The sequence below is a fragment of the Schistocerca gregaria genome, chromosome 4, assembly GCF_023897955.1.
Source record: "Schistocerca gregaria isolate iqSchGreg1 chromosome 4, iqSchGreg1.2, whole genome shotgun sequence".
Lineage (NCBI taxonomy): Eukaryota > Metazoa > Arthropoda > Insecta > Orthoptera > Acrididae > Schistocerca > Schistocerca gregaria.
In genome coordinates this window covers 470719363-470732962 of record NC_064923.1, presented here as the reverse complement: position 1 = coordinate 470732962, position 13600 = coordinate 470719363, and positions in this window count along the sequence as shown.

The window sequence follows — 13600 nt, the reverse complement described above, 5'->3', positions numbered from 1 at the left end:
CAATTTCATTTGCCAAGGAGCGCCCGGCGCGCCTCAAACGGAGCCCCGCCATTACGCCAGCGCGGCCCTCCAATGCAATAACTGGTCGGCCACACGGGGCACAAAGCGGGCACCCAGATCAAGTGAGCTTCTTCCGGGTGGCGGCGTCCGAGCTCCACAGTGAAAGCACCCAACTCTTCCCGTCGCTCTCTGGCTCTTCCGTCGAGGGTCATTCGGACCTCTCTACCTTTGTTGCCTATTGCACACCTATCCGACGTTTTTGTTTGTTAGCGAATACACCAGTTAGCTGTCCATTACTTAATCCAATATGCTAAAGATGACCATGTATTTTTACTGAACATGAGTACACGTTACGTGTCCACGGGGAATATTTTGTGCAGTGGTGGTGTGATGTGGTCTCAGTAATTGTTATGAATCCGGCCAGTGTGGCCGTGTGGTTCTAGGCACTTCAGTCTGGAACCGCGTGACCGCTGCGGTCGCAGGTTTGAATCCTGCCTCGGGCATGGATGTGTGTGGTGTCCTTAGGTTAGTTAGGTTTAAGTAGCTCTACGTTATAGGGGACTGATGACCTCAGATGTTAAGTTCCTTAGTGCTCAGAGCCATTTTTAGATATTCAAACGACGTGTTTGTGTCAAGGAGGACAATACAAATACTGTATCCGAACATTACAGGTTTCTTTTTCCTACTCAGCCGCATTGGATTACATTTCTCTACATTTAGACGTAGGTGCCATTCATCGCAACAACTAGAAATTTTGTGTAAGTTATTTTGTGTCTTCCTACAGTCATTCAACTTCGACACCTTCCCGTACGCCACAGCATCATCAAAAAACAACCGCAGATTCCTGCCCGCTCAGTCCGTCAGTTCATTAATGTATAATGAAAAAATAGCGGTGCTATCACATTTCTCTGGGCCACGTTGCACGAAATCCTTGTCTCTTATGAACACTCGCCGTCGAAGACGACATACTGGTTTCTGTTACTTCAGAAAACTTCCAGCCACTCGCATACCTGAGAACGTGTTCCAGAAGCTCCTACCATTGTTGTCTACAGTGGGGACCCGTTTCAAACGGTCTGCGGAAATCTAGAAATATGGAATCTGTGTATTTCCCTTCATCCATAGTTCGCAGAATATCACGTGAGAAAAGGGCAATCTGAGTTTCGCACAACCTATGCTTTCTAAAACCGAGCTGATTCCTGAACATAAACTTTCAGGACTCCAGGAAATTTATTATATTAGAACTCAGAATATGTTCAAGAGCTCCGTAACAAACAGATGATAAAGACTGTTCTGTAATTTTGCAGGTCCGTTCGTTCAGCCTTCTTACATGAAAGAGTTATCTGCGCTGTTTTCCAGTGGCTTGGGACTTCGCTTTGGACCAGAAATTCGCGATAAGTGCAAGCTAAGCAAGGGGCCAGTGCCGTAGAGTACTCTTTGTAAAACCGAATCAACGGGAAAGATTCAGGTGATAGTTACCTGGTTACATACCAAACAACAGGTGCGTATGTTAGCGCACTCAGATATCTGAGAACAGTTTTGAAAACTAATAAAATAAAATAAAAGTCTATAGACATAATACATGTCAGTAACAGTTACTAAAGATTATAACACAAAAGTGCAATGTGCAGATGTATAACGCAACATAGGGATATAGGAAACATCCTATGTTTACCAGTAACTTCATCGTTATTCTGACACGGTATTACAATATGAAGTATGCGTTACGCGAGAAAATGTATTTCGTTCGTTCAGAGTCATGTCTAGTTCCTATGGTTTGCCCAAATGCAGGCTATATCAAGTTTCTCCTGCCGATTTCTGGCACTGTGGAAAATCTCCATATCAATGTCTCTTTACGTCTTTCTATTATTATATGCTGACATATTTGTGTACAATTCTGTTTTAGTTTGCGTAAAAGTGAAATTATGTCAATTACTGTGACCCCAGCCCCCCTAGAATTTATGTGCTCTCGTACTATTTTCATATCTTTTTCCACTTTTGGATCTGAATGTGAAATGTGCAACTATAAAGTCTGAAATGACTGAACGAAGGATTTTTGGGCAGATGTTAAGCAAAGACCTGCAGTTGCAAAAGACACGGATCTTGTAAAACATTAAAACGAAGGATAGAATAGCACTTCTATCTAAGATGAAATAAAATGTGTACATGAGTCTTAATATTTCGACTTTGTTTTTCATTGAGAGGAACAGATAGTTGTGAACTGAATTAATATGTATGCAGGCGAAATCTGTCACGAAAATTTGCAAATTTTCCTGTAGGCCCCTGTACAGTAGTTCAAGCAATACGTTTTCCATATCATCTCTCTCCACAGTATTTAATATCCTTCGGAATATATCAGTTTAAAATTGTACTCGGTGAGTGTGCTAATTCGGCCGTTATAAACACATAAGATATTTATAAATACGCACCTAGATTATAAAACTTTCTATTAAAACATTCTATAGCTTTTTTGTGAATAAAGCCCTCTACATCGCTAAGTACAGTTCTTTATTTATAACAATATTTCAGCTACTGTCATCAGATCTAAAGCTAGAGCTTGTAAAACAATATTCAGTGTCAGTTTCAGTAAACTCCTAGGCCTTAGGCATACATTTTATTGAATCGGTCATTAAATTGTGCCTTGCAAGTTTTAGGTTTTGATCTGATAATGGCAGTAGATTAAATGTTGTAAGTAAAGAAATATATTAAGCAATCTAAACGGCTTTATTCACATCAACCTGTAATGATTGGAGACTCATTAAGGGATTTGTTTCCACTATTAATAAATTCTAATCCTGGGCTTAAATGTTGTCGGGAGAGGATAATTAGGACAATTCCCTTATAGCCCTCATAAGTAGCAAAGTGAACTGTGGGGAACCATAAAATAATGTAATTGGTGCCTTGGAGATGCACCATTCCAGATGGGTACTGAAAATTTAGTGGACTGATAAGATACGAAATGAGGAGGTTCTTCGCAGAACTGAAGAGACAAGAAATATGTAGGAAGCAGTAACTAGAAAAATGGACGGGATGATAAGACATGTGTTAACATATCGGACAGTAGTTTCCAAGGTACTGCCGAGGGTCGTAGAGCATAAGAACTTTGGGGAGAAGATGGACATTGGAATAGTGCTACTCTGATATGAACAGGTTAGTATTGGAGTTGAAATTGTGGTGATTCGCATCAAACCAGTTATAAGCCAGACGAAAAAAAAATTGAGTTTCTGAGAACCGTAAGTTCCTAAGGCACACTGTCGTCGATGTATGCATGGCCCCTGATATCTGTTGATCTTACAGTGAACAGCTTCATCAATGCTATACCCCTACTCTGTATGTGAACATTTGTGAAGAGCTGTCTTAGCGGTTTCTCTGATATTCACTTCCATATGGGCCCAAAGCAAAAATTTTCATTGGTGTAGGAATGTACACCGGCTGCGGTGACACCCACTTCTTCATAAAACCTGGAAGATCTTGAAGAAACGCCCCACCATAACCTCGCATTCCACTGTTTCACAATTCCAGTCTGTAAAATGGACGCCGATGATTTCAGAACCTTTCAAAATGTTACCGACTATCAAATCAAAACTTGATGTCAGTGGTAACAATGTAGATTGCGGGAATTTTACAATGATCACATTGTGAACATGTGTGAAGTAGCGTATTCTTCATTGGAGTAATCGAAGGCCACAATTTTCTTCCACTCAGATCAAAGAAAACCACAATCCGTTATTTACCCCCCCCCCCCCCCCGACTCCAATCAGTATAGACCTTGAAAAATCTAATGTCCAAATATATTTGAAGCACAAAGACTTAAAAGTACTAGATCAAGCTTGAAACACTAAGCCTTACAATACAAGATTTCATGCCTGAACTTCAAACCAGAGAATGTGCTTAATGAAAATGATGATAACGTGCACCAGGAAGGGTTGTGTGTGTTTGTGGAACAGTTAGTATCTGTTTTCTGGTTCTAGTTTCACATTAATTGCAAGCAATACAACAGTCAAAAAGAGAGTACTGCCACTAGCCTACATTCGAAAATTTTGTTGATTAACATTAAATATGATAATCCCAAATATTCATAAAAATGTAATAACACAAAGAGTATACATTATTTTTAATAGGAAATATAGGATGTTGAGACTTGGTTAAAAAGTTCGATTTTCACGTACATCCATTTTTCTCCAAACTTTGTGTCTATGTTTTGGGCTTTTATGGTTCTTAATGCCTCAGTTAATGTAATCTTTTCGAAGTTGTGTTCACTATATCTTCTTCTGATTTAGAACTAATCTGTTTGCATTATAATATGTTGAATATAAGTGCTTGCATTCTTCGTTGTACTCGGTAAGATGTAGTCGTATAGAAGGACGTTAGAAATTATGTGGACCGATAAGCCAAGAAATGAGGTAATTTTCTACAGAATCGGGGAACAGAGTAACATACGGAAAACACTCAGAAGAATGGAGGTGATACATGTGTTAAGAAACCAGGAAATAAATTTCATTGGACTCGAATGAGTTGTAGAGAGTAAAAAACTGAACTCAAGTCAGAAATATGAATGTGTCCAACAAATAAAAGGTGGAAGTGGTACTATCAATGAAGACAATCGCACAGAAGAATAATTGAAAGTGCGTCCCAAAACCAGTCAAGAGACAGAAGACCCATAAAAACCTGTTCAGATCCGCCATTACTTTCATCGACCATAAATCGCTCTTAACTGCATGTTCTGATGTTTCAATCGTTTATGTTAATGCGCTAGCAACCAAGAACGTTGTATGCTGCGTTACAGTGTATAGAGAGGCAGACACACATCCTTCTGTCGGCAATGAAAATGTGGAACTATTGCAGCACTGTTTTCCGTTTGTAGTGTGGTTTCCGCCAGCTGCAGATAGCGTATCAATTCTGTAACTTGATGAACGGCTATGATGAGTCTTTACGAAGTGGAATGGGGTATTGTATCGTAGTTAAGCTCCAACGTCAGGGAGAACCTGAAACTTGATACGAAGATACTGAAAGCTCTTCTGGAAACCAGCCAGAAGACTCAGTGACTTTAAAGTTTACATTCATGCAATGAGATCAGCATCAGTGTGGTCTTAGATATTTGCTCAATGAAACGAAATGGAAGGATTTTGTATCTAATTTAGCGTGGACGAGTACAGTCCGGTGATCACAAGCTTCACATGGAAAACTGTCTCTTGACAAGTGAGGGAAAGTCCTTCCACGAAACATAATCTAATTGGCAATGTCCTGATTAAATGACACCGTTTGGAAGTTTATGATACGCATTCTGCGATTATATATGTGTTCTTATATGAATAGTTTTGTCTTTCATAACATCGAGTAACACATACTGCTTATTAGAGAACGATTCACGCGATTTTTTAGGCCTTAATTTCTAACTCACTTAAAAGCGTACACTGAATATGCTATTATTATGAATATAAGTTGTTTGTTGCTGATTTTGTGTTGTTGTGTGTATTCTCCGTTACCCAAAACAACACCGAGCGAGGTGGCGCAGTGGTTAGCACACTGGACTCGCATACGGGAGGACGACGGTTCAATCCCGCGTCCGACCATCAGATTACTTCAGGCAAATGCCGGGATTGTTCCTTCGAAACGGCACGGCCGACTTCCTTCCCTATCCTTCCCTCAACCGAGATGGCGCTCCGTCTCTAATGACCTCGTTGTCGACGGGACGTTAAACACCAATCTCCTTCCTTCCAAAACAACAGATTCCAAGTCTGCATGAAAACAATGCTCATTCGTTATTTGATGTACTCCTGCTAGGAGTCGTCAGGGGCATTTTCTTTGGTGTTTCTGCGTATATTTGAAATTTTGTTTTCGCAGTGCGTAGCTGAAATCACCCCCCCCCCCCCCCCCCAAAAAAAATAAGTACCGCTCACCATGTCCTTCACGCGATGCCCATACTTGACGGAAAGCATCGATTTATTTGCCGTTGCCAACAAAATGACTTCTAAAGTGGAACTTCACGGACCCTTCGATAGAGCAGTCCCAAATTAGTCTACTGCGAAATTAGTTTTATCGGTATGTGTTAAAATGGGCAGTAAAGCACGACGAATAACCGGTAATCCAGCAGTGACATCACAGCCCCGGTATGCGCTGACTACTGTCACTATGCAGCAGCGCTGCTCAGTTACTGCTGGAGTACTGGTTATTCTCCGTGTTTTAGTGTCCCTGGTAATAACAATATCGATAAAACGAATATCTCCCTAAACAAAACTGAGACCGCGCTATCGAACAGACTCACGAAGTTCTGCTTTAGAAATCATTTTATTCGTAGCGTGAAACAATCCTATACATTTCGTCGACAATAGGCGACACGTGAAGTAACGAGCAGCATTTGTTTGGCCTGACTCCAGAAGCACAATGTAAAAACGGAATTTCGGATTCGAGGAGAAATAGCAGATAAATTGCACTTGACAACTCTTGGAAGGGATACACATTACGTATATGGAGCATTAAGGCATTAGAGTCTGTGCTCTTTTATCAAAGCTTTGGACAGCAATTGGAGAAGTGGCTTTGTTTTCGCTACTTTGTGGATTCCATTAACACAAGGGGGCGCTCACACATATTTATTTGTTAGAAAAGTTATTCTCTGGTTAATGGAAGCCCCCAGTTTCTTCCGTCGTTTGGAAACTGACGGACGTACACGCCCAGTCCAAGCGATATGAAATTTTCTCGTTGTGGAATGAAAATTCTTTTGTTTAATTGTTTCGTGCGATGTGTAAGGAAGGCTGGCTGTTATAAGTTACAGGGGTAAACTATTAAGTGTGTCGTATATCGACGCCAAAAGGAACAGAACATTCTGGACATGGCAGAATCATGAGACTAACTTTGTGCAATGACTGTGTGTGGCGAGCTGACAAATTTTACGTAATGCTATGGAAATTGTATATTTCATATTACAGTGAATTCTGTAGCTCAGAAACTATTGTAGGTGAGCTGCCTGCATTTGAACTGTGTAAACTTACTGGAAGTGTACTAAGGAGAACGCTATAATTAGGCGCACTGTGCTTCAGTAGGCTCTTTGTCGTTGTAGGAGTGAGGGGACACACTGTTACGCTGCAACGCAATTCGCAAGATCTACGCCCACAGGTCCCAGCTAAAAGAAGTGCGAAAAACAGTCGAATGGAGAAAGATTAAATTTAATGCTTTGGCTGACTCTGTATTCAAGGCATTGATAGAAGCAGAATAATGAAAACGAGAAGATGAAGAAAACATCCAAAATACGTGAAGCGTATAAGCCAAAAAGCAAGCATGTCTCCTACTTGCTGCAAACACCCTGTACAACAAAGTCCTGAAACTTCAGATTCTAATGACAGCTGTGAAGTCTGCGTGCTTTAAGTGGTTGAATTTCTGGTGACAAGCAGTTAGCGAAAAAACACAGGTAACGATGCAGAGCATGGCTATTAATTTAATTTGGTTCTTTCACTACAATTAAAAGGACACTAAAGTTATTTGTTAGATGGTTATCACATCATGCGAATCAAACGCTACTACTTATACTGTTGAAACTTATTATGTTGCTCTTGTTATAAATACCAAGTTATTTTTTAAAATCAATCTAATGATGACCACAGCGATCGAAACCGGTTATTGAACCGAATAAAACAAGTTTATCATCAACTTCTGTTTTGGTTTCCAGGAATTTTTAAACGTAGTGCTCACAGTGAAAGAGTTGCGAGTGTAAAGAATGAATGACCGATAATGTATTTCTGCTGCAGCTGATAGTCGGAGGAGAAAGTTTTAGAACTTAGTGATTAAGAATTTTGATAAAGGTAATTTGTAGTTGTTATGTTTATTTCTTCCCCCCCCCCTCCCCCCTCCCCCAACCATGGACCTTGCCGTTGGTGGGGAGGATTGAGTGCCTCAGCGATACTGATGGTCGTACAGTACCTGCAACCACAACGAAGTGGGTATCTGTTGAGAGGCCAGACAAACGTGTGGTTCCTGAAGAGGGGCAGCAGCCATTTCAATAGTTGCAGGGGCAACAGTCTGGATGATTGACTGATCTGGCCTTTTTACAGTAACCAAAACGGCCTTGCTCTTGTGGTACTTCGAACGCCTGAAGGCAAGGGGAAACTACTGCGGTAATTTTTCCCGAGGGCATGCAGCTTTACTGTATGATTAAATGATGATGGCACCCTCTTGGGTAAAATATTCCGGAGGTAAAATAGTCCCCCATTCCAATGTCCGGGCGGGGACTACTCAAGAGGGCGTTGTTATCAGGAGAAAGAAAACTGGCGTTCTACGGATCGGAGCGTGGAATGTCAGATTCCTTAATCGGGCAGGTAGGTTAGAAAATTTAAAAAGGGAAATGGATAGGTTAAAGTTAGATATAGTGGGAATTAGTGAAGTTCCATGGCAGGAGGAACAAGACTTTTGGTCAGGTGAATACGGAGTTATAAATACAAAATCAAATAGGGGTAATGCAGGACTAGGTTTAATAATGAATAAAAAAATAGGAGTGGGGGTAAGCGACTACAAACAGCATAGCAGCATAGTGAAAGCATTATTGTGGCCAAGATAGGCATGAAGCCCACGACTACTGGAGTAGTACAACTTTATATGCCAACTAGCTCCGCAGATGATGAAGAAATTGATGAAATGTACGATGAGATAAAAGAAATTATTGTGGTAGTCAAGGTAGACGAAAATTTAATAGTCATGGGTGACTGGAATTCAACAGTAGGACAAGGAAGAGAACGAAACGTAGTAGGAGAATATGGATTATTGTTAAGAAATGAAAGAGGAAGCCGCCTGGTACAATTTTGCACAGAGCATAACTTAATCATAGGTAAAACTTGGTTCAAGAATCATAAAAGAAGGTTGTATACATGGAAGAAGCCTGGAGATACTGGAAGCTGTCAGATAGACTATATAATGGTAAGGCAGAGATTCAGGAAACTGGTTTTAAATTGTAAGACATATCCAGGGGCAGCTGTGGACTCTAACCACAATCTATTGGTTATGAACTGTAGAATAAAACTAAAGGCACTGCAAAAAGGTGAGAATTTAAGGAGATGGGACCTGAATAAACTGAAAGAACCAGAGGTTGTACAGAGTTTCAGGGAGAACATAAGGGAACAATTTACAGGAATGGGAGAAAGAAATACCGTAGAAGAAGAATGGGTATCTTTGAGGGATGCAATAGTGAAGGCAGCAGATGATTAAGTAGGTAAAAAGACGAGGGCTAGTAGAAATCCTTGGGTAACAGGAGAGATACTGAATTTAATTGATAAAGTGAGAAAATACAAAAATGCAGAAAATGAAACAGGCAAAAAGGAATACAAAAGTGAGATCGACAGGAACTGCAAAATGGCTAAGCAGGGGTGGCTAGAGGACAAATGTAAGGATATAGAGGGTTATTTCACGAGGGGTAAGATAGATATTGTCTATAGGAAAATTAAAGAGACCTTTGGAGAAAAGAGAACTACTTGTATGAATATCTAGAGCTCAGATGGAAATCCAGTTCTAAGCAAAGAAGGGAAAGCAGAAAGGTGGAAGGAGTATATAGAGAGTCTATACAGGGGCGATGTTCTTGAGGACAATATTATGGAGATGGAAGAGGAGAATGGAATGGGAGATACGATAATGTGTGAAGAGTTTAACAGAGCACTGAAATACCTAAGTCGAAACAAGGCTCTGGGAGTAGGCAACATTCCATTAGAAATACTGACAGCCTTGGGAGTGCCAGTCCTGACAAAACTCTACCATATGGTGAGCAAGATGTATGAGACAGGCGCAATTCCCTCAGACTTCAGAAGAATACAATAATTGCAATCCCAAAGAAGGTAGGTGTTGACAGATGTGAAAATTACCGAACATTCAGTTTTATAAGTCACAGCTGCAAAATGCTAAGGCGGATTCTTAACAGACGAATGGAAAACCTGGCAGAAGCCGACCTCAGAGAATATCAGTTTGGATTCCGTAGAAATACTGGAACACGCGAGGCAATACTGACGCTACGACTTATCTTAGAAGAAAGATTAAGGAAAGACAAACCTACGTTTCTAGCATTTGTAGCCTTAGAGAAAGCTTTTGACAATGTTGACTGGAATACTCTCTTTCAAATTCTGAAGGTGGCAGGGGTAAAATACAGGGTGCGAAAGGCTATTTACAATTTGTACAGAAACCAGATGGCAGTTATAAGAGTCGAGGGATATGCAAAGCAAGCAGGGGTTGGGAAGGGTGAGACAGGGTTGTAGCCTCTCCCCGATGCTATTCGTTTCTGAAAGTATTTGTATGGAGCGTAGCCAAGTATGGAAGTGAAACATGGACGATAATTAGTTTAGACAAGAGGAGAATAGAAGATTTCGAAATGTGGTGCTACAGAAGAATGCTGAAGATTATATGGGTAGATCACACAACTAATGAGAAGGTATTGAATAGAATTGAGGGAAGAGGAATTTGTGGCACAACTTGACTAGAAAAAGGGATCGGTTGGTAGGACATGTTCTGAGGCATCAAGTGATCACCAATTTAGTACTTGTGGCAGCGTGGAGGGTAATAATCAGAGAGGGAGACAAAGAGATGAATACACTAAGCCGAAGGATGTAGGTTGCAGTACTGGGAGATGAAGAAGCTTGCACAGGATAGAGTCGCATGGCGAGGTGCATGAAATCAGTCTCAGGACTGAAGACCACAACAACAACAACAACAACAATGTTTATTCCAGCTTACAACATAAGCTGTCAACATTGGCGTTATAGATCCACATCAACAAGATAAATGTCAAGGAAAAAGTCACATTATGTCATCACAGCTTACACGATAATTTGTAACTGTTTCCCCCCTCCCCATAGTAACTAATTATCTCACCAAGTGGGTCTATTATTAAATATATATCCGTGATCTTAATGGTGCTGACTAGCAATGCGCATGTTGGCAAAACAAATTCAATCAAACAATGTTGAAAGGTGGTTCCTATTATACTTCAGGTATTTCTCAGTTTACTTTATAGGGAGTTTCCTAAATTTATTACTACTCTCCGAAATCTCTAATGAATACTTCATCCATAAACGTTTGCATAATGAGAGCTGTGACTATTGCTAAGTATAAATAAAATATTTTTTTGCGTCAGCCATTTATAATGCCACCATGCGTTTCGGTGGTTCACACTTTCATCTTCAAGTAGAGAATTGTTTAGTTTACATACATGGTGTTAGAGAAAAGATGTCTTTGAACAGCAGCAGAGGTGCAATGCAAGGTATGTTCCGTCTTTTCCTGCCGATAAAATTGTATTTTTTAGAAAATGCACAGCTGAAATTAAAAGACGATGAAATTTATGAGAATAAAGTGACTTGCAAGAGAAGTAGAGTGGGAAACAGGCTGCATTCTGCGAATGAGTTCTCCGTTGTAAATCATGTCACAGATATTTTTACTTTCATTAAGTACAAAGGTAGCTGATAAGTGCAATTGTTGGGCCTTACCTGTTCATTACAGTACATCACAATTTAATTATTATATTAAATGGTTTGATACATAGAAGTAAATGTGGTTTTCTTCATTTTAGTAAGAATGTTAAGGAGGTGCAACAGAATTAGTTTATATTTAAGGGCTTATGTACAAAACAGACTACAGCAAATGTATATATTGTTGTTTGAAATTATTGGACAATGACTGGAGGACTTTAAATAAAATGCTGTGTGTTGAAATTATAAATTATGAAAATTAGGTACAGTGTCAAAACTTTTGAAAATGTTAGTTAAACCTGTTTTATCAGTGTCATTTGCAAATGATCTGAAAGATATATGCAATACCAATGCTGATTTCACAGAGAAATGTAAAGTGGTAATCTGAGTGACCTATTGTCAATTTCTAATGTTTACAAAATATTGCTGTAAGAAATTATAACATACTTTTAACATGTACCTTAAAGTCAGCAAATATTCCAGATTTATATATAATATCAAGATTTGAGCTGACTAGAGTTACCTTGCAGATGAAGTTGCCTGTTTAAAGCAGGTTGCATGTTGCTATCATGATATCTTTATCATATTTGTCCTGCTACCATTCATTACTTTGCTTAATGTAGCCAGATGTCTTCCTTTCAGGAATATGGTCTCCAAATGAAGGGCTGGGCTGAACAGTTGCAGATGAGGTCCTAGTAATTTGAAAATTAACTTGTCGACAGTCTTCAGTTGTAGTGACATTCTCAGTGAGGTTAAAACAGGGTTCATTTCTGAACATCTCTCACATTCTGTGCTGAAGGAATCAGTATTCAAGTCCATGAAAAAATATCATTTTCATCACTTAAAAGACTGTCTCTGGCTTTCATTTGTGTAGCAGTATGACTTCATGTGGTGACACATTCAAACCTGTAATGAATTTTCTCTAGAGGTGCACCTATGAAGAGTAATATCTCATCTATGGAAAGGGGGAGTTCTCCGTAACTTAAGAGCTGATGTGGATACAGTTGTCTTAAAATCGGACAAAGGAAATTCTATGGTTCTTATGACAAAGAATAATTACGTCAATAAGATTAATGTTGTATTATGTGATTCCACCTATCACAAAATTGATAAGGACCCCACGAGCCGAGTTATGCGAAAAACAGCAGAACTCTTGTCAAACAGTTCTCTATCGAAGGAGGTCATCAAGAGATAGAAACCAAATAGCGCGGTTCCTCCCAGGCTATATGGACTGCCTAAGATCCATAAGGAAAATGTACCATTACGTCCGATCGTGAGTAACATTGGGGCAGCCACCTACGACCCAGCAAAGTTTCTGGCATCACTGCTTAAACCAGTTATAGGCAAATGCCCTCATCACATAAAAAACTCTAGTGATTTCATCAGCCGTATTCAGTCTTTACAGCTGCAAAGAAACGACTTGCTGGTCAGCCTGGACGTGGTTTCTCTCTTTATCAAGGCGCCTCTTGTAGATTCATTACACCTGATCGGTAATATGTTTGATGCAGATATTACAACGTTGTTCGAGCGTACTCTCTCTTCTACATATTTTACATTCAACAATGAATTTTATGAACAATCTGACGGTGTCACCAGGGGGAGTCCTTTGTCTCCCCTGGTGGCAAATCTTTTTATGGAAGATTTTGAAGAGAGAGCTCTCAACTCTGCTACTTTTAAACCGATAGTGTTTCGGCGTTACGTGGATGACACCTTCATAGTATGGCCTCATGGCGTGGACCGTCTCCAGGAATTTTTACGTCATATGAATTCCATACATGAAAATATAAAGTTCACTATGGAAACTGAAAAAGATGATTGTTTGCCATTTTTAGATGTTCTGGTACGGCGCAAGAATGATGGCACACTTGTTCATTCGCTGTATAGGAAACCGACCCATACAGATTTGTATCTGAAAGCTTCCAGTTGCCACCATCCGGCACAAACAATGGGTGTCCTTAAAACTTTATTCCACCGTGCCCATACTATTTCTGACGTCGACAGTCTTCAAGAGGAACTGAAACACCTGCAAAAAGTATTCCTGATGAATGGCTTTTCAGCTAAGCAAGTGAACAGAGCTATGCAGTCCTACAAACGACGCAACAAGGAAGAAGAAAAGGACTTCAGGTCAACGGCTTATCTACCTTTTATTGGGAACATCTCGTCACAGATAG